The sequence below is a fragment of the Alligator mississippiensis genome, chromosome 1 (assembly GCF_030867095.1).
Source record: "Alligator mississippiensis isolate rAllMis1 chromosome 1, rAllMis1, whole genome shotgun sequence".
NCBI lineage: Eukaryota > Metazoa > Chordata > Crocodylia > Alligatoridae > Alligator > Alligator mississippiensis.
In genome coordinates, this window is record NC_081824.1 from 319,845,304 (window position 1) to 319,867,298 (window position 21,995).

The window sequence follows — 21,995 nt, forward strand, 5'->3', positions numbered from 1 at the left end:
GAGGCGTTGGAATTGCTCCGGGGTCTAATAGGTGGCGATGAGCCCATCTCTCCTTGTGTTGGGTTGCCGTTAGCCCCATTGGATTCTCTCTTGGGCTCCATGAAAGATATGACACTCTAATTATGGCCAAGAGAAGTTGTTCCGCAATGGTCTTCTGCGGGCGACCCTCATGCCAGGCGTGGAATTTGTGGGTTACCTGTCCCACTACAAGCGCCGGGAGTGGGATGGGCCAGTGTGTACTGTCTGTGACCATGTTCAGATCAGTAGCACGCCCTCCGCTCCACGCCGCTTGTCGGGTCAGGGCACTTGCTTCTTCCTTGTCTAAGATGTCAGATCCGAATTCTACTATTAGTCGCCCCAGCCACATGGCCAAAGTCTCTTCCAGTTTTATTTTAGATTCCCTGCAAAGTTCCTGTATTTCTGGTCGGGTGCGTGTGCGAGAGGTAACAGTGGTACGCGTGGTACCTTCTTCATCTGCAACACGCTTCATTACAGCTATCGGGTGAGCTGCAGCAGAGAGAGAGTTAAATTCATCAGGCGGGAGCACTGGATACATTCCTCCTCCCATTGCCCCCTCCCCATGGCAAGGAGGCGGGGCCCTTGGGAACGACGTCACCTCAGGGGGTGGGGTTGCTAGGCGGATTCCCACTGGTTCTTCCGAAGCTCCGCCCCTCTTTTCCGGGTTCTCCGGATGGCTCGCGTTTCTTTCGGCGCCATTTTCTATCAGTGGCACCATGCGGCCGGCACTATTGATAAGCGTCACTCTGGAGTTCGCCGTCCGCTCCAGTGACTTCTTGCCCACCGTATGCAGTTGAACCTCCAAATTTGCATATTCCCTTAGTAGACCCGCTACTGAACGGAACAACACATTCATCATTTTTCCCTTTTTCCACTTGGTTAAACCCCATCTGGTCGCGTGACAGCCCTTGGTCTCCAGATCCTCCCGGAGCTGAACAAGATGCTCATGACCCCGCGACCCAGGCACCAAATCCGGACAGTTGAACCAGTCCGTTGGGGTGGGTTCCCCTCTTTCCCTCAGGTATCGGGTGCATTGGGCAAACTCCTGAGCGGGGGTCAGCTTTTCTGCCTTCCGCGCCTTCACCCCAGCTAGGGATATGGTCGATGTTTCCTCCAGGGGTCGATAGTAGACCCGGTCGCTCCCCATTATACACCCGAACTCTCCAAGGGATAGCTTTGTTCTCCACTCTTTTATGACCGCTTCTTCTTTTTTTACGGAGAAGTAGCCGTCAATATTTCGTTTATTCCCTTCTACCGCCTGGTGGTAGGCGATATGCGCCCATAGATCGTTTGCATTTTCCACGCGGTGGATCCCGGTGCGCCAAGGGCAGCACCCAATTAGGTTCATTTCCAACACCGTGCCCTTAAATCCCATCCTCGTCGCCACGTCTCAGACGGCCGGAGCCGACTTGAGGTGATCTACAAATTGCTCGGCTGTTGGGTGGGCTGGTGAATGGAGAGGCAGACAAAACGTATTGGTTGCAAAAAGGCTTTACTTACGCCGCTAGTAGCCGTGACGCAGGTGGTCCGATCGCTTAAATAATTACACGAGTTGCTCCAGCTGGCAAAAACCCGGGCCAGCGAATCCGTAAACGAACCAGGCATGCAGGAAAAGGGGTTACGTCGAGGGATAGCGTTTGGCGACGGGGAGAAAAATCGATAGTTGATCAGGCTATCGATTCGCTCTGCCACGAGTCAGGAATTCTCTTAAGTCACTCTGCAGCGTGCTCAAAGTTCTCCGACTTGGGCGGAAGTCGCACAGAATTTTATGCGGCTAACAAGCCAATCGCTAGCCGCCACGTAGGAATAATTTAGAATCGGCCAATGATGGGACACAAATTTGCATATGAATGGCGGGAACTCTCTTGCACCGGAGTTTTCTATTGCAACAGAAAACTTTTGCTGTGCACAGAGACTCTCATGTGGTGGGAAAAATTCCATTGTGCGGAGGCACTTAAAATCATTGGGTTATGACAACATGTTACATACTTTTTGTTCACTAGTCATGCTTATTAAAGACACCATCCTCTTTATCCCTTCAACTAACTACAGAATTATACAAAGACACCGTAATACCATAAAATTATGGAAATATTGTTTTAACAAGTTTGTCTTGCTTCCTTATGACTTTTGTCTATTTTTCATTTAGTTTTCATTTTCATATGAACTGTAGCCATTTATTTTATAATGTTGACAGATTCAATATGAGTGTAGTTTGGATACTTTTGTAGAATCAGTCTACCAATTCAATTAAATATTATTTATGGATCAAATTTTCCAATATGTTTACCTTTCTTTGCAATAGAAAAAATGCTGATTTGCAGTGACTTTCTATCCAGGAATTTTCATTAACATGAATACTAATGTATTATAAGATTTATATTAGGTTTATACTGTAACCCAGTATAAAATTGAGGTTAATGAACATCTCAAATTTGTGTTTGTTTATTAATTCAGCATATAGCAATATCCTATCATGTGCTGTGTCTCCTGTGGTTTATATGTAAGGATGTAGAGATAAATATACAATTTGTATTTATTGACTATCCAACCATTTTAACTGTGTCATCAAAGCTCTACTGACCCTAAGTTTTTTGGGGGTTTTTTAACAACCTCAAGGAGAATGAGCCATTAGGGAACTTCTGGTCTTAGGTTTTCTTTATTTTTCTGCATCAGGCAGACTGGAAAACACCCACAACAAACCCTATCAGTCACCAAGTGAAGAGTCACTATATAAACCCAAGCCATATAAAATGCTTCCTTGTCAAAATTTCAGGGGTGTTGGTTGTAGCCATGTCAAAATGTGCTTTATCTTAACTCCATTCACATCCCTGAGATTTTAGGAGAGTGAGCAACAGGAGGATGCATTATTACTTCTGAACCTGCCAGTGTTTGAGTAAGAGTTTGTTGACAGGACAATGATCCCAAATTAACTAAGAAAGTACTTGTAAAGTGGACTAGGTAATCTGCATTGAAACCGTGCAAAGACAATGTTATTCAGAATTACAGCAGCCTTAATGGGCTCCTATGGATGTGCAGGGAGCCTGCTCTGACATGCTGGAAATCCAGTCAATGCTATTCCAAGGACTAGGGTGCCTTATTGAGAGGACCAGATCCTCAGGAAACTGAGGCCAGCCTGGACAATGCGTCACCTGTGACATCAGCCCCTCAGCCCCATTTCATTTCCGAGGATGTCCTCCCCTGCCATAGCCCTGCCCCCTGTCTTGGCACCCCCACCATGGAGATGAAAGGCCCCTAAGACTTGACCAAAGACTTTCCGTCACAAAGGCAAATGCACATGACTCTTGCATTTTAAAAAAACCCGCTGGACGACTGTATAACTCAGATTCAACATTTCATATTGATTTTACTGACTGCCCTATTATTTTATCCCCCAGGTGACTCTCGGCAGCCTTCTGGAGATATATATCTAATTCCTGGAGACTCCAGGGCAATCCTGGAGGGGTGGGGACCCTAATCCTACCTTAGGCAGGGGTGGGGTGCCCTACCTCAGGGGTGAGGGGTGTGGGAGGGAGCCGAGTTGCTTCCCAGGCTTCCCTGAGGAGGCTTTCAAGGCAAGAGAGCGGCGTGAGCCAGCGCCGGGCACCAGAGGTGGCCTCCCTGCTTGAAGGGACAAGAACAGCCGCGGGGCAAAGGCGGCAGGCGCCGCCCGGCGGGAGGAGGGAGGGAGGGAGGGAGGAGGTGGCTGCAGCCGGGGCGGGGAAGCAGTCGGCGGCCACCTGCGAGGAGTCTGCGGGGCCGCCTAATGCCCCGTCCCCTGTGCCCTCCCCGCGCCGCCTCCTCCAGCTGCGCCGGCCGCGCCGGGCAGAGCACAACAGCCGGGGCCGGGGCTGCGCTGCCCGCAGGTGAGTGCCGGCGCCGAGGGGTTGCCCGTGCCCCCGGGTGGGGGGACGGGGACGGGACTGGCTGGGTTTGGCCCTCCAGCCTCCTCTGCCGTGCGCATCTGGGGGAGAGCGGCCGTGGGGCGGGCAAGCAGCCGGGGCGCCGGAGCCTCTGGACACATCTGCGGCGCTGCCGGCCAGCCGTGCCCGGGCAGAGGGCGCCCAGCTGCGCTTGCAGGACAGGGGGAGCCTGCCCCGCGCCACGGGATCCAGCTGCCCCGGCCCGCCCATGTGGCTGGGGGGCATCACACAGGCTTTTAGCCTGCCCCATGAATGGGTTTTGCTGCCCCCCAGGCACGGGGGGGGGGAGGGGGAGCAAAAGGGTGGCTTGGCGGGAGGGGCTGGGAGCGTGGCACCCCGAGAGGCACCCTGACTGGGAGGGGAGCGTGCAGCACGCTGCTCTTCTGGTTTTGGGAGCTGGTGTGCCCCCAGCCACTTGGTTTCCAGGAGGTTTGGGGGTAAAACCTGGCCTGGCACCTCGGTGGTGACTCCAGGGCTGGGTGTCTGCCCGAAGGCCAGGCATGGACTCCTAGAAAATGAGGGTTGGAAGGTACCCCAGGACGGCGTCTAGTCCACCCTCCTGTTCAAAGCAGGACTAAATTGTCCCAGCCAAAGCTTTGTTTACCCGGGTCTTAAAAACCTCCAAGGATGGAGATCCCACAGCCTCCTTGAGTAAAGTACCATGTGCTGACCCATTGCAGCACAGAGCACCTCATTCCTGCTGGGATTGCATCCCCTTTCTGCATGCAAGGAGCAGAAGGAGTGTGGTACCTTCCCTTTGCTGGCAGCAGCTCAGAAATGGGGCAACACTGAATGGGAGCCAGGGCACTGCCTCCGAATCAGAACTGCCCAGAGCTTAAATGCTGGAGGCTGCAAGTGAAAGAGGAACCCTGGTCATACCCACTTCTCTCTCGCTTTCAGCAGCCACTCTGTGCCACTGTGTGACACAGGCCTGTTTGATGCATAAGGTTAACATGGGTTTAATGTCCTCAGAACAAGGGCTAGACCCTTCCCCCTTATTAGAGGGGGCCATTGGGTACATGTTAGCTGAATTCAGAGAACAAGATAAAAGATAACAGGGAAGGGAGTGAAGCTCAGAGGTTAAAATGAGTGCTCCAAAGGGGGCATGGAGCGGAGCACACCAGAAGCACCCACTATCCCTCAAATGTGTCTGAAGAGCCAGTGGATGCTGCACAGTGAAACTCTGCCCAGGGATGTGAATGGACCAAGGAGAGGAAAACGCAGTTTCCAGGAGTCATCCCCCACGCAGGCAGAGCCTCTTCCTGGTCAGATAGATCACTAGCTTGGCTGGGGACAGAAGGGGGTTGATTAGAAGGTCCCGGGACTTGGTAGGACTGCAAATAGTGGGGCACTCGGCAAGATGGACTTACTGTCTGACCCAGTCAGTGGTAGTTCTTATGCATATTCAGTGATACATTTTTCATCCTTCATAGGCTGATTGCTAACTGGTTTTATAAAAGTGATTCTATGTTGCTTTAATACAAAATATTTCTGTTTTTCTAACACAAGGTTTCTCATTGGCTACTTACTGCTGGCTTATGCAAGTGAGGATTTTTGTTTAGGGTGGATGAACACTAAGCAGAACAGTTGTACACTAACCTGTTAACACTATTTGGCTGCATCTGTGAATGAACTGAGTGATTCTAGCAGTAGTAAGCGCACATACCCATGCTAGTTTTTCTAGCTGGAACAGGTCAAAATGGTAGTGAAGATGTGGCAGCATGTCTTTGTGTGTGGGCTAGTGACTAGCACACAACCCAGTCAAAGACCCTCTATTTAGTTATCTGTGCCAACATGTCTTTACAACTCCTTGTTACCTCTGTTATTTCGATTACACTTTATTCTTGCCCAGGCAGGAATCACACTTTCATCTTGCTGTATAGACACACCCAAATGGCGTCATTTTGTTTGTCACCATAATGTAGCAATTCTGCTAAGGTTCCCTTTTCTGCTTTTATACCCTAAGATTGTGGGTAGAATTTAGCTTGCATTTTTGAAGTTACAAGTACCCTTGTCTTTAATGATGTCACTGAATTTGTTTGCAAAGATAAGCAAGCAAGGTTTGGCTTTGTAAAGAGGGAAAATTTTAAATTCATTGTTAAACTGCACAGTACAGAATCAAAAGTGTGAGCACTGAGTTAAACCAAAGAACAATAACTGAACTTTACCATGTTGTCATTACAATATTTCACATTACCAGGAAAACCTACATATTGTAACTTATGTCTGAAAATAGATTGGAGAGTCAAATATTTGAAAGCAAACAGATTATATATAATACATATATTGAGTTTGCTTCTGATTTTATGATGACTTTCTGTTGCTTCTGCTACTTCTGTCACGGCAATCAGATTCTAAATGAGCTAATACTATTTTAAATAGTTCTCCACATATCAAATGGATCCTATGAACACAATTTCCTCTTTTGGACATTCCAAATTGAATTCTAGGATTTAAAATTTTAATACTTTAAAAGAATTAAGTTCTGACTGTGTGAAGAATTAGGAAGAGACTGAGTTCCTATTGTTAAAACTAGTTAGCTTGTTATGTCATCTATACTATGTGTTCTTTTAGGCAGAACCCCGTTGAAAACAGTGGGAAGTTTGTCTGAGGAGTGAAAAATTGAAGGATGTAGTTGAAGAATTACCTTGCATAAATTTGGACATTTTATAGCTCTGAATATGAGACCTTTAGCTCTAAATATCAAGCCTTTGTGGTAGCAGAGGGGCAAATCCTGATTTTCTTGCTCATTAGTATTCCTGTCCAGATGAGCATGATCAGGACTTGCTTGAAATCATAAAGTAATAGCCCAGTTTTACAGCTCTGCATGACAGCTCTGCATCCAGTGTGGGTGGAATCTATATCAGATCAGAACCAAACAAGCTGTTCAGTTCCACGGTAGGTTAAGTTCATTTGAATTTAAAAGATCCAGATGTGTCAGCCTTTTCAAATATATTTGGCTGCTTTAACATTTGCCTTAGTTGTTCTAGTTATTGATGGGATCTGTGACTAGATACGCAATTCAGGTTTTTGGGCTGTGAGCAGCCCTGCGGCCTTTTCAGTGTTCATTTGCTGTCCCCCCTGTGGTTGGCTCAAACTAGTGGTGGTGATCTTTTCTGCTCAATAAACTAAGATATTAGCTCTGTCTGGCTATGCCTGCATAACAAACTGAGTGATTCTAGCACTAATAAGCATACATCTTCACGCTAGTTTTAATCTAGCTAGAACATGTCAAAATAGTAGCGATGTGTTATCTTTTGCTTTCTGCTAATGTCTAGCATATGAGATATTGCAGAAAAAAGCTATAAAAGCAAACTTATGAGATGTTCTTATATAAGAAGTCATTTAATCACCTGAAGAAGAAGCAGTCTGGGGAACCAAATATGATAAGTGAGATCATAAATAACACAGTTTAGAAATTAGTTTGGTCGAAATAAAATGTATTTATTTAATAAACTTCAGAATAAATTACTAGAACTTGTTCTTAATATTTATATTTTGTGCTGTTAAAATGAGGTAATGTCATAGTTGCCAAAATCTAACCAGAAATGTAGCATTAGACATGTTCTCATTTACAGTGTTCTTCAGAGTATTCATTGAAGAAGCAACTCTAAAAGATGTATAATGTGCTAGCCAGAAAGAGTCACACATAACCAGGAATTAGTGTTTAGCAGCAGTACATACCACAGAACAAATAAAGTGAAAAAATAACGTACATATTGATTAGAAAAAATAATTTTGTGCACCAATTTAAAAAATAAAATACTCTTACTCATAGTTTGGATATTTTTAAGATTAAAACATTTCCATGTGTACTCTTAAGTGAATAATTTATTTTGGCTCTCTTCCTGGATTTATTAGACTTCTGGGCATGTTGGATTATGAATACTGCCAAATTTCGCATTTTAATTTCTGTCTTCCAAGAACTGGTGTTTGAATAGCTTCCTGTGATTTTTTTTGCACCAAATTAATTCTGGATGTAAACTGATTTCAGCGACACTCAAAATAAATGTATTTGTCATGTCTGAGATTTTGACGAGGATTTTCTGCTGCTGTTTATGCCCTGAGTACCCCATTTATTTGCATAATTTGAGTGAATTCGTGAGGTTATGTTACCATGCTTCATGTTCATGCTTTGCCAGATTAGTTCTATCCTTGGTGTGGTTAGTTTTGGGGGAAAATAATTGTTTTCTTATAAATGATAGCAGGCAAGCAATATGTCCTCCCATCTCACATACCCACATCCACACACATGCACTGCAACAGCCAGGAGTGACAGCAACTGGATAAATCTTTCTGTGGTGGTCAGGGGCAAAGTGTAACCAGCCTCTTAAGGGCACATACACCAGCATTACTGTAGTTCCTCAAGCATTGCTGATATTGTGCTCCTTATATCAAATTATAAACTGATAACACTTTTCAGTTCTTACATTCTGACCACTGGTGTACCAATAAAATAATCTGCTACATATGGCACCTTCCAGCTCAGGGATTTCCAACAACTCTAGGAATGGGAGCCAAGAGACATGCTGAATCCATAAAGTAAAAAAATGAAGTTTAGGATGAAATCCCACAGTAGAATTTCACTTTCAAGATGCTTCTTTTTGGCTGTTCCTGCTGTGTCAGCCAGAAGAGCCTGAAAAGGAAAGCAGGGGGAGAGTGGGAACAGCTGGTCTATAAACTGAGGAAAAAAGACTATTTAATTTTCTTTCATTTAAAGTAAGATGGAAAAAGTTTTCAAGCATAACCTTTCAGAAGGAAAAATGGAAATGTGAACTGAGCATTCTTCTTTCCCTTACTCCTTTACAATCTGTCCAGTTTGGAAAATACCCACTTTAATCTTTGACTTGATAGTGTATGCCCCGTCTTCAAAGTATTTTTGTGCCCTACTCTTGACTGCATGTTAAATTCAAACCCCATAAATGAAAAATGCGAAGGCCTTGCAAAACTTTGTCCTTGCCTATCTCTGTGCTTTCATCTCTCATAACTCCCACCCTGGTCCCTGTTTCTACATTTCCAGGTACATGCCTACCTGTATGCTTAGAATCCTTTTCCTATTTGCCTCCTTGTCAACTTAGATGAGGCCCTTTGGGAGCTGGTCTGCCATGCTTTTACTGTTCTGGTCCATGAGACATGCTTCCTTCATGACACGTATAAACACTATGACTCATCAAAGAAGTGCTAATATATCACGGGGGATCAACAGCAAATAGGTAGAGCCCTTTTCTCCCTAACACCACCTGGGGTGACCAGGAACAATTGTCATAAGCTGATGGAGAATAAGTTTAGGTTAGAGATCAGAAGGAGATATTTTACAGTTAGGGTGGCCAAAATCTGGAACCAACTTCCCAGGGAAGTGGTCCTCGCCCTTACCTTGGGCAAAATCAAGAGGAGGTTGGATGATCACCTGTCTGGGGTCTTGTGAACCCAGCATTCATTCCTGCCTGTGGCAGGGGGTCAGGCTAGATGATTTGTTCAGGTCCCTCCTGACCCTACCTACTATGAAACTATGATATATATGAACCTACCAGTAAAAATATTCTTTGCCACAGGAACTAACAAGACACATGTCAGGAATAACAACTCTACCATTGCTTGCATCCCTTCCTGCTGTCCTTCTACTGTAATTCGTTTATTTAGTGTGTAAGCTCCTCACCTCAAATGATATGTTGTCTTTTATGTTGCTCCTACAGTATAGAGGAATGTTAACAGCAATAGATCTCTTGCTGGGAAATACCCCATGTGTAATGGAATTTCTTGGAAGGTGTAGAAAGATCTGTAAGATGCCTCCTCTGTCATCTCTCAGCTTAGGGGTATGCAAGGCAGGGGAAAGGGAAGAGTATGGACATTGGGCTGCTCTAACTTACACCAGGACCTGAACCATTTTCAGAATGGCCTTGGAACAAAGTAGGCACCAAAATGGCTTAAAGCAGTATACAGCCCCATTTCTGCACTTATTGCAGGAATACAGGAACAAAGAGTTAGGGCCTCTGGGTATGTCTGTACCATGGATGTCCCTCAGCACCGCCCAGTTGCCCATTCCTACTCATGTGCGCCAAACCCAGAAGTATAACTGAAGCTGCTCTGGAGTTGTCCCTAGTGGCTGCTCTGAAGCACTCCAGAGACTGTGGTCTTGAGAGCTGCCATAGAGGAATGACCTGAACAGTCTTCACTGGTTTATATCTGGGCTTGGAGCACATCTGCAGGAGCAGGTGAGGAGGGTGGGCTTGGAAACAGCTTGTCTGGGACACGTGGTGACAGCGTAGACATAGTTTGCCACTGCAAAGCAACAGCCTCATTTTTACTTCCATATAGACAAGCTTAACATGATGCAGACTTTTGTATTAAAGCCATATTAAAATTAATTACAAATTTACAAGGTAAAAGGCTAAGGTAAAATGTGTTGTTTCCAGCCCCCCTCACCCACCTGCTTACAATTTATTTCCATCTACAACTTAGCTGATGTTGTAAGAGGGTTGTGAGACAGCAGCTTGAGCACTATACATGTAACTATATTCTGCTCCATGCAAACAGCTGTTAGCATATGACTTTATTAAAAACAAAATATTAAATCTCTTTGGTAAAGAGTTTACAAAAGAAGGAAAGACATTGTTCTTATTTTTAAATTAAGATGGTTGATATCAGTTCAGTTAAACTTTACTTGTTACATGTTAGAAAGACTAGCTGAATTGTATGTGCAATTAGTGTAGCTAAAGTAAAAAGTGATATTCTAACAAATAGTGAAACGGATTTCACAGGAGGTATGTCTGTTTTTGCAGCCTTTATTAAACACAGCCCAGTATTCATGAACACCAGACTGTTATCAGTCAAATAATTCTTTACTATGTTCAGGAAAAACATTCAGGAAAAATTAGGACAATATTGTTTAATGGATGCAGCTACTTCTGTTCTTAAGTCAGTGGATATTATATGTGCCAAAAGTTACAGTGACATAAGACTTTCCAACATAAGAATCCTCCCCATTACATCTACCTCATCCAGCCAGGGTTTAAAAATAATATAGCAGCTTTACTACCCTCTGCTGCCAATCTGGAAAATATCAGAAGCCAGTGGAAGAAGCTGATAGTTTTATTCCCCATAAAGCAATGAGGAGCTGAGTGGGACCTAGACATGTGCAATGCTATAAGTATCTTCCATGCATCTTGCTCCTTCCTTCCTCCTAGCATTTGGCTCAGACTGGAGTAATACAGGCTCTCTGTTGTCACAGAATGCAGGGAAAAAAAGATTTACCATTCCAAAAGTACTGTCTTCGTTGACAATGAAAACTTACCAAAATTGCAGTAAAATACTAGTAGGATAGGAATATATACTCAGTGTAAGACAGTGTTAAAATGTAATGATAGGCGAGTGACCTACTGGAAACATACTTAAGTTCAATTAGCAAGAGTGGAACTCTTATCCCTCTGAAGTCACTGGCACTGGGACCAAGATTTCACCCTATTTTTCCCATATAACTGTTAATATTCTACTTCTGTAATAAAACAACCAGCCCCCCCTCTGCCCCCCCCCAAAAAAAAAACCCCAACACCTAATAATCATATAATGTTGGGAAAATAGTTTTATTCATACTGAAGGCATTTAATGGGGTGATGGCAAAATAAGGGATACACAATAGGGCCCAACCATTGTTGATGAAATAATCCTAATGGGACCAGAATAAGTTAAAGTGCAACAGTGAACACATTACAGGGGTGTAGGTTGTAGCCATGTTGGTCTAAGGACATAAGCAGACAAGGTTCTTTAGGTGAATCTGATATCTTTTATTAGATCAACTTAAAAAGTTGGAAAACAATTATTAAGCAAGCTTTTGGGTTCAAAAACCCTTCGTCAGGCTAAGGAAGTTTCTGCAGTTGGTGTGTGCTCTTCCTGGATGGAATGAAAAGTAAAGAAGCCAGAGGCTGGTCTGGTATGCATGCAAGACAGGTAGTCAGTGAAAATGTAGATTGAGGAGTCAATGGGTGAGAGACAGGTTGGAGGTGGGGAGGGGGGAGAGAGAAGGGGGATGAATAATGGAGAGTTTGTGGACACACAGTGGACACATTGTGGTTAGATATGAATGGATAACCATAAAGATTATGTCAGAATTCCCAGTGGAAACCCCTTATTTGTAGTAGCTTATGTTTTTGTCTGTAAAAAGTTGTTCTGGTTTAAGTTTGACTTAACAGTATCCAATAGTTAATTGAATTTAAGAGGCTCAAAAAAGTTAAAGAACTGGTTTTCATATCATTTTGCATACAAATGTATACAAAAGGAATTGTAAAGTTTTATTGTAATTTTTAAAATTTAGTTTAACAGTTAGGTGATACATTGTGGTATATTAATGTTTATATTGAACACATTCTTTTTTTATCTTTTTCATCTTTTTCACCATAAAGACTGAATTTGCCTTAAACTTTTTGAAAATGTGTCTGCCAGTGCTAGAAGGTACCTTTGGCCCCTCTTGAGTACACTGCCACGGTTATAGGTCTAGCTTCCTAAACCTATCTCTAGGTAAAATTACACAGTCCAGTTATCTTAGTGATCCTCTTTAAGGGTGCTGTGGCATCCTGGGATGTCTTGAAATTGCTTCAGGGGTACTGTACAGTGTACAATGTTAGCTTTGCTAGGTGTAAAAGCAATTCAGGAGATAAGCCTAGAGATTTCAAATTGGAATTTAGTGTTAAAAAGATTCTGACCTGTTGTGGTCTTTCTGAGTTTTTTTTGTAAAGAAGAATTGTTGTAATATTTTTCTGTAGTAAAACAAGGAGTGAAAACTAAGAGCCAGCATTTTCTGAAGGATGCCTTGAGTCTAATGAGGGGTGCCTTGAGTTTAAAAAAAGGTTGAAAACCACTGAGTTAGCTGTTAGAGTAGGTTACAGGTCTTCCTCCCTGAATATGCAGTCAAGTTCAAAACATAGACCCAACTGCATTCAGCACATTTATTAAGTAACTCAAAAGCACCAATCTCAAAACATTATTTATAATTCCTATATCAAGAGCATTGAGGCAATGACCATCTGACATCAACTTTATTGGGCTGGCCAAGTCATCCGTATGTCCAACTCCAGCTCCTGAAGCAAATCTTCCTCTCCCAGCTCAGTCAAGGCATACACTCAAGAGAAGGTGTTTTAAAAACATTCTCAAGACCAACTTTGAAAAAATGCAACATCAACATTAACTCGTGAGAGACTGTCACCCAGAACCATCCCAAATGGAGGAAGAGTCTGCTGCAAGGTTTTCAGTACTTTGATAAACTTATGACGACAAAAGGAGACAGAAAGGCAGAAACAGCATGTTGCAGACCAAATCAAGAATCTGGAGCCACCCATCCTGCATAGAAATGCATGCCAAAGTTGTAGCAGAATCTCTTGGATCCCAGATCGGCCTCATCAGCCAATCTTCAGACCTACAGATAAGGCAATCATCCTCAATTGTGAGGGACTGCCAAAGAAGAAGATGTAATCTTATGTTTACCGAACCGTTTCTTACTAGTTCTTGTAATATAATCCCTTCAGACCAAATAACTCTGCATCTGGCAGAGAGAAGCAGCCTGTCCTAATGCAGCAGGCTTCCTGATTCTGTGTCAGTTGGTCTGTCAGCTTTCAGTGACACATCCTCCAAGTAGTCTTGAGCCACTTTCTCCACCTTTCCCTCCTTTTCTAGTGTCCTTGAGGTTTAAGATTCTCTTTTATCCTAGGCTCAGTCTTGGAAACAGTAAACTGTTCTAGCCAGGCTAGAGCTAGTGCAAGGGATAATTCCCCAACTGTTTCCTAAGGAACCTTAATCCTGCCCCTTTTTCATTTCTTGTGGGTTCCCGTGGTCTTGTTTGATTTAATTCCTTGGGCTTTGGTAGGTTAATATCAAATAGATTACCTGAGTGATGTGTGATATTTATCTATCTATAGCGAGGTGGGCAAAATGCAGCCTGTGGGCCAGATGCGGCTCGCCAGGCTATTCTATTTGGCCCGCGGGGCCCCCCAGGAATTTAGAAAATTAATATGTATCTGCCCCTGGCTGCCTATCGTTCGGCCCTCGATGGCTTGCCAAAACTCAGTAAGTGGCCCTCTGCCTGAAATAATTTCCCCCCCCCGATATATCTTTCTATCTAAACAACCCTCGAAAACAAACAAATATACAAAATACTACACACAGTTCCCTCTTTCTCCATAGTATCCTTATAGGCAAAAATCTCTGTAAAAAATTCTTCTTGTGCTTGAATAGCGATGTCAACATATGGAGTTGAAAAAAGTAATGAACAGCACTATTGCACTGTAATAAGACAATAATTGATGGAAGCATTCTGTAATTCAAGTAACTAGCACAATGTAGGTTATATCAATAATCATATGACATTTCACTAAGTGTGACAAAGAACTGGGGTGGAGTTCTGTTCCCCTTTGTATGCCTAACTGGAAACTTTCCAGCTATGTAAGGGGTATTTTTTTTTGTACATTTAGGCTGTGTACAGACATTTGGGGAGGTTAAGCGGCTATTTTTAGTCCCCTGACCCCCAGATGAACAACCCCCATCCTGCTTCTTCCCTCACCCCAACTTATTTGCTTTGCTCCCTCCTCTGGTGAACACTGGTAAAACCGGCACTGGCAAAACTGGCATGGCTTGCAGGATGTGGGGTTTGGTGGACTTGGGTGGGGTTATCCCACTGGATGTGGTGGGGAGAAGCTGCGGCACTGAAAGTAGTCTGGTGCTGGGGAGGGGAGGGAGGAGATAGGAAGAGCACAGCCCTGGGGCTGGGGCCAGTGGTTGAGGTTTCCCAGCCTTGGGGCTGTGCTGGGAACTGTACAGAAGTTCAGGACAGTTAGGTCTAAAAATGGCCAACCTGATCTAAGTTAACCCTACCTCTGAGGTACTCTAGATCAGGTTGGCCATTTTTAGACCAATCTAAGTGTCCTGAACTTCTGTACAGTTCCCAGTGCAGCCCCAGAGCTAGGAAAGCCCAGCCACTGGCCACACATTTTGCTTTTTCTATGTAACTGTCCTGAACTTCTGTACAGCTTGCACTTAGATCCACCTAACTAATATAAGGTCTGCACCTGGGCAAACTAAGTTAGATCAGGTGGCTGTTTTTAACCTGATCTAACCTTCCCCTAACCTCCCAAGTGTCTCTACACAGCCTCAAGCACAGTTTGTGCTTCTTTTATCACCGCAGTATGGATGGGTAAGCATGCTCTGTCTACACATACCTGTACAGCAGGCTACATACTAGCTAGGAAGATATGCAGGTGCATATAGACTTTCTGAGCATAAGTCCTGGAAAAAACGGCAATGGGAGAGGTGCCTCCTTTATTTTAGTCTCAATAGCTGAATTGTTAGGGAACTTACCTAAAAAGCAGGAGGCCCAGGTTCTAAGCCCCCTCCTTGTCCACAGCAGGTTTCTCTATCTTTCCAGTACAGTAGTCTAACCACCATACTACAGGTTAAACATTATTATAGGAGTCCATTCCTCATTGCTCTTTTTGAAGCTGAGCTACTGAACCTTACATTAAATAGTCATTGGATCAGGTGGATGGACTCTAGTGAGGAAGTTTCTGTTCCATTGCAAGCAAGAGCCCATGTTAGAGCCCCAGTGCACTCACTTGCACCACCTCCAGTTTGAGTTTTTCACCATGGCCTCACATATTTCCCTTTCTTGGCTGCCCAGGGAGCCAGCTTCAAAATGAGTGCTGGAGAAGGGACTGGCTAATGACTAAAGTTGTGGCGTGGTAGTTAGAACACTGTTCTTGGCAGTCAGAGAAATACAGGTCCAAACCTCCTCTGGACAAGGGGGTGCAGGGTCTAGAATGCTGGTCTCCTGATTGCCTTAACCATTCAACCTTTGCAGCTGAAACATAGGAGGGTCCTTCTCTTCTTCTGTCATTTTCCAAGACTTAAGCTCAGATATGTGCATATGTAGCTGCATACCATCTCAGCCAGTTTGTAACTAGTGCCTATGATCAGTCTATGCTGGGGTGGACAAAATACAGCCCATGGGCTGGATCTGGCCTGCCAACTGATTGGATCCATCCTGCAAGGGGCACTTACCAATTGATTTGATCTGGCCTGTGGCTGCCCCTGCAGCGCACTACTTGGGGCCGAGCCCCACTCAGGGAAGTTTTTGCTGGGGCTGCTTCCAGTGTGGCTGAAGCCTCCTGAGTGCTGCTTGGTTCTCTTTGCCTTCAGCAGTGGCTCATCCTTCTGCTGTTGCTGTGCTGCTTTCAGCCAGGCAGCTCCTGCCCTGGTGTGCAGAGCTCTGGCTCCAGCTCCTAGCTGCCTTCCACCCATTCTTCCTGGGGGCAGCCATGGACTGTGGAATGCTGCATGCACCCCCTGCTCCCTCCTCCTTCCCACCACCACCCAGCTGGCTCCTGGAGCCTAGCACTCAGGAAGCCCCTCCCCCACAAGCGCACATGCCTGCCCCACATGCACACACCCTCTTTCCCCCCCCACACCCCACAGGGCAGGGGCCACCCCGTGGTCCCATCTTGTGATCCCAGCCTTACCCACCTGTTTCACTCTAGAACACCACTCCCCATCTGCCCATGGCCCCATCCCACATAGGGAGTTTTGGTGAGTTGTTGCGATGGCTGGGGGGTGCAGGGTGTTGATCTGGTCCACAGCACCTCATTAAAACTCCCTGGGCCCAAATAATCTGTGTCTCCCCCCTGCCCCCCCCCCCCCCCCAAATCTATGCACACATTCTTGCAGTCCACACAGCAGGGATAATAGAATCACAGCCTATGTGTAGGTGCTAAAAAGGCCACTTACGTAGCTAAAAAATTGCCAATTGGGTATACGAAGTAAAATGAAATTGTCTTTGCAATTTAAGCAGTCAACAATATTCCTGCAAATTCTTTCGGAGTTCATGACCTGCAGTCACTACAGCTGAGCTGTAATGTACTTTAATACATTCGGGCTGCTCAGCACTTGTGCTTAGAAGTTTATGCATAGTGAATTTGTATCAGATGTGCTTAGTTTACAAATAAAAATATATCGTTTCTCTAACTGCCGGCTTTGCAAATTCAGCCCAGGATCTGTGAGTCATGCTGCGTTCTTTCCTTTTTCATGGTCATGAGTAATAATGGTTATGGAGGGTAAATTTTACTCTCCCTTGCACCTGCAACCATATTGTCTCTGAATAACATCTTCAGTTACACCTTTATAATTCAATTATGCTTCACAGCCTTTATTACAAGCAAAGAGGCACAGGTCTCAATATGTGTGTTCTCAGTCCACAAATCTATTTGTAGAATGACCTGAAGTGCTAGTACTAGTCAGCAGTGCAAGTAGGGGTAGGACAAGTAGGGCACTAGTTCCGGGTGCCAAGTGAGGAGGGGCACCAGAATGGCCCTCCAGAATCTGTGCTCTGGCAGTAAAAGCAGCCCTACGGTGAGGCTTTTGTAGCAAGTTATAATGTATACATTTTGCTAAAAGCCTATGATAGGTTTGTCTATTCTACCAGTTTACACAGAATTCAAACAGAACATACTGTCTGATGATGCCAAAATAGATAAAATGAAACAGTAGACAATAAAGTGCAAGAGGGGAATTCTGTTTGATTTTGGCCCTTATTTGTGTAAGTAATGCAATACACCTCAGGAGTATAGGACAGGCTCTGACTTGTTAGAAGATACATTCTTTTTTCTTGAGTAGCCCAGTATTTAAAAACTTTCACCAACAGAGAAATCCATTTTCCTCTTATTTCTTAAAAAAACAAACAAACAAGACCACAAAGAGCGATTTAAGTCATTGATCTCATTGTTCCCACAAGAAGATATTCTGTCTAAATATAGAGCATGACACCACCTGCCCAGGATGACTGCAGTTCTCATTAGAATGAATTGTAGGATCTTGTACTGCATTCTTCAACACATATCTTGTCTTAAAGATGGAGGAAATACTGGGTTAGTGAGTCTCAGGCCATTTGTCTGAAGGAGAATATAGATGTTATTTAACCATCCAAATAAGGGTTTATTTGGAAAAGGAGAGGCTTCTAGAATGTACTTCTTAGGGTACCGGGTAGGTGTAAAAGATCTAATTTTTATCCAGTAGTTTAGAATTCTTATTTGAGCTAAGGAGTTCACATTAACTGGTCCTATTTCAGAGCATATAAGCCCCCACACCCAACATAGAATTAGTTAGAGAAAAAAGCTACCTTAAAAAGTAATTAGAAATCTTCTCAGTTTTTGGGTGGATCATAGAGTCAGCACCCCATAGCTCTGCTCCATACAATAAAATGGATTGTACCTTAGATGTATAGACCTGCCAGTACCACCCTTCTGCCCATCTTTTTTTTATAAAGATAGAACTCCACAAAAGGCTTATTTTACTCTAGTGCTTACATTTTCAATATGCTTATTCCAGCTCAGATTGTTATTAAAATAGATTACAAGGTATTTAAATGAAGGCACCACCTCTAATCTTGTTTCCTGCACAAATCAAATTTGTTCCCTCCTGCCTTGGTGGTGTTGATTTCTAACCTATTTGAGTTTCAATACTGCTGAAAAAGTATCCAATAACCTTTTAAGACATATTTGGGATTGCCATTAAAAATGCTTTATCTGCAGAAAGCAAGACAGGGATAGTGTGTTGTTCAGTATCATGGGCTTATGGAATTCATTCCCTGTTTGCATGTGTTTTAAATCTTTCAAGAATAGATTAAAAAGTGGTGGCACAAGCAGGCTTCCTTATCAAACTCCAGTTTTAGTTGGGAAACTATTTGGGAAGCTGTAATTACCAGAAGACATGGTTTCCAAATGTTTTGGACCATCTAATACAAATTGTATCTTATTTTGTCATTTAAAAGGGAAAATATATCAGAGTCTTATGTTAGTGACAGCTGTTAATGCATGTCAAAGACCACAACATACACTATTTTCCTTAGAGCCCTTAATTTAATTATCAATAAATACAAGAACAGATCCTTAACTGGAGTCACTGGGATTATAACAGTTTCACCATCTGGAAATCTGTCTGTATGGTTGTTCATATTCATGATACCTACTTGAGTTTTAGGGCTTCCCCTAGATCCTTTGTTTCATTCTTGGACTGGGGTGGTTGCAGGATTCTCTGTACTACGGCAGTCTCTTGGCAGTAATTACCTTACCCCCATGTCTGCCATTAATTGTCAGGTCCCTCCCAAGAAAGAAAAGCTGATGACTGTCAAAACCCAAATGTTGATAAACTATGAAAGGTTAAACTTAAATGTGGGATAGAATAAGGCACAGCTCGGATGAAGATGGAAAGGGCAAACTTGGCAATGCCTATGTTAGAAGGCCTGAACTGATTTGGCCCTAATTGAATTGCTGAAGGCCACGCAGTACTCACAGCAGGGTTGGAATTACAATTTTGTCTTTTTGGACTCTGCCTTTGAACACCACCCTCCAGAATACACCACCCTCTCTATTATTTCTGCTGGTTGGGACCTTAACCAGTAAGGGCTGATGTTAGGCATGATGGAGTAAAGAAGATGAACTTCGATTTGGAGAGCGGGCAGTTTGCTTCAGTACTGTTGCAGCTTTGTGATGAAATGTCTGGTTGCCGCTTTGGGTATTTCTAGGTTTAAGGGCAGTTCACTCTTCAGCTCTGGGGCTCTACATAGCATAGCCCCTTGATGGTCTTTGTTTTGAATTTGCTGTTTCAGGATATTGCTATAGATAAACCCTTTCATTTATAGATAGCGGGATTTTTAAAAAGTCTTTCCATCCACATTTCTTCAGAGCCTAGAGGGCCCACTGGGTTGGTGCAGTAAAGACAATCCAGTTTTCATAGCTAGCAGTGAACAATGGTTAATAGTCACATCTAGCTGCATTTGGTATTGCAGCCTGAATGACCATTTTCAACTCATCAGTCTGGAGCCATAGGATATTTGTACCCGCTGGGCCTCATACATCTTACCTCGGGCTTCCTTGCTCCGCGTGCTTATCGGTACTCGGCTTGCCGTTGCAGGTGGCCTTCTGGGAGGTTTTTCCACGTGCCGCAGTCCGCCCTTTCTCGCCTGCCACGACTTGAATCTTTCAGTGGGTGGGGCTTCGTGTAGCGCGGTTACTCTTGTCAGTCACCTGCGTCGTAGATGTCTTCTGCGAAGCTCCTCCTCCCCTGCACCTCGCCCTTACCCAGCCCAGCGGATCTTGGCTGTTTCTGTGGGTGCCCGAATAATTCCCCAGATACACAAATAATGAGCACACCCCTCACTCTAGCTCTCTGCTGTCACGACCTTAGGCCCTTCTAATCCGGGGGAACACAAAACGCCTTTCAAAACTTAAATAAAACTCAATGGGCCTCACGAGGGGCATAAGTCTGCCCCTATTAGGCTTCCTCATGGAGCCAGTAGCCTCTTTACCCCTCTGCTAGGTGACTGGGTCACTTGCCTGTGGCTCGGTTCAGTGGCCCTCTCCTATCTCAGATTCCCGTCGCTCCTTGCCCAGTATCCCACCAGCGTGACCCTCTCTCCAGGTCTTCCCCGGACCGCAGCCCTCTCTCTGGGTCTTCCCCGGACTGCAGCCTTCTCTCTGGATCTTCCCCGGACCGCAGCCCTCTCTCCGGATCTTCCTCGGTCCATTGTCCTCTCCGCGCTGCCGGGGCTCTTACCTCCCTCTCTCTCGGCTCTCCTGCAGTTGTTATGCTGGCCTCAGGTGCTGGCTCACCCCCGGGTTCCTTTAATCTGCCGTAATGAGTGCCAGCAGTCAGCTCTGGCGTTCCGCGCCTCCGGCCAGCTCCACCAGCCAGGCTCCCTCCCGGCAGCCACATGCACCCCCCACTCCTTTTCACCACTGGCCCTTTTATCTCTGCTGGCCGGTGATTAGAAGTGACGTCATCCTCCAGCTGTAAGTAATTTAAGGCGTGATCCGCACCACGCGCGAGCTTCTCCTGCCGTCTCTGCTCTTCCTCCCATCCTGCGGTGAGTAAATTGTCTTTTTTATTCTTTCTCCTCTCCATTCCACCCTCTGCCCCTGGCCCTGGGGCTCCCCCGTGGACCCGGGAGTCACCCCGGTCTTTCTCCGCCTGTGACAATATTAACTCAATGGCAGTGCCATCCTGCTCCAGATTTACTTATAAAGTTTATAGTTCATTTACAGTTTGATTTTGTTAGGGAGTGATTCATTCTAGGTCTAGGAAAGCTCGATGAATATACTTACATAAAAACTGGCAGGGAACCCACAACTTTTGTATTGATGCCTCTTTTATTTAAATCCTGGTGAATGACACCATGATTCCAAGCCCTCTGGAGCTTGTCCATTGATAGTACACTTCAAAGGGCAAAGATCAGTCAGAAAGTAATACGTCCTATTTCTTTCCCAGTCAAATATTATTGAAGAAATATTAAACTTTCGTGGAAAATTTGTACACAATTGTTGAATGCACTATTTTTCAACATAGCCTCTTTTTTGTCAATGGCCTTCCACTGGTGATCAAGGGCATGTATCCCAATATTATATAAGTCCTTTTCCTTGTTGCACAGACTCTGTCACACAGCCACTTCACTCCTGTCTCATTCCAAGAATGTCACCCATGTAGCATATCCTTCATCCTGCAGGCTGTCCGGATGATGGGGTGGCACAGTCCATCCAAATAATAAGATTACTGGTGTGTGGCGTGTGGACTAGTGTTGCCATTGTTGCTAAGATTTATATCCTTTGTTGGTTATGTCTGCCAGTCTAATATGTTGTTTCTTTTTGTTCAGTTTAGGCTCACTCAAGCTTTCCTGTCAGTGGTCTGTCTTCTGCTGGTTAACACCTCTTTCTCTCTCTTTCTCTCTCCCTCTTTCATATACATTCACATTCATACATTCGTACTAATGGGTGACTTGCATGTCACCCATTAGTAATCCCTTTCTTCCAGGTCATAACATATTAGGGACAGTAGCTTATTCGTTTGGAATGTTTTGGATTTAAGTGATTCAAAAAAATGATATAATCTGCTAGTTTTGTCATCCAGATTGATATGTCTAAATCTTTTCTCTACTCATTGCTTCTCTTTGGTTCATTCTTTGCATCTCTGTGTAATTGGCACTGTCCCAGGTATAGGATCTTTCCCTTTCAGATAACCTTAATTATTAAC

The 21,995-nt window shown here is 44.4% G+C and overlaps 1 protein-coding gene across 1 annotated transcript in view; it reads left to right on the top strand.

Annotated features, from left to right (window-relative positions):
- The first annotated feature begins 3,722 nt into the window (after window positions 1-3,722).
- ADGRG2 (adhesion G protein-coupled receptor G2) overlaps window positions 3,723-21,995 on the top strand; it is a 105,147-nt gene continuing 86,874 nt past the window's right edge. The window contains exon 1 of the mRNA XM_019495079.2: window positions 3,723-3,884. The gene's annotated coding sequence lies outside the window, so the exon portion shown is untranslated. The remainder of the gene's footprint in view (window positions 3,885-21,995) is intronic.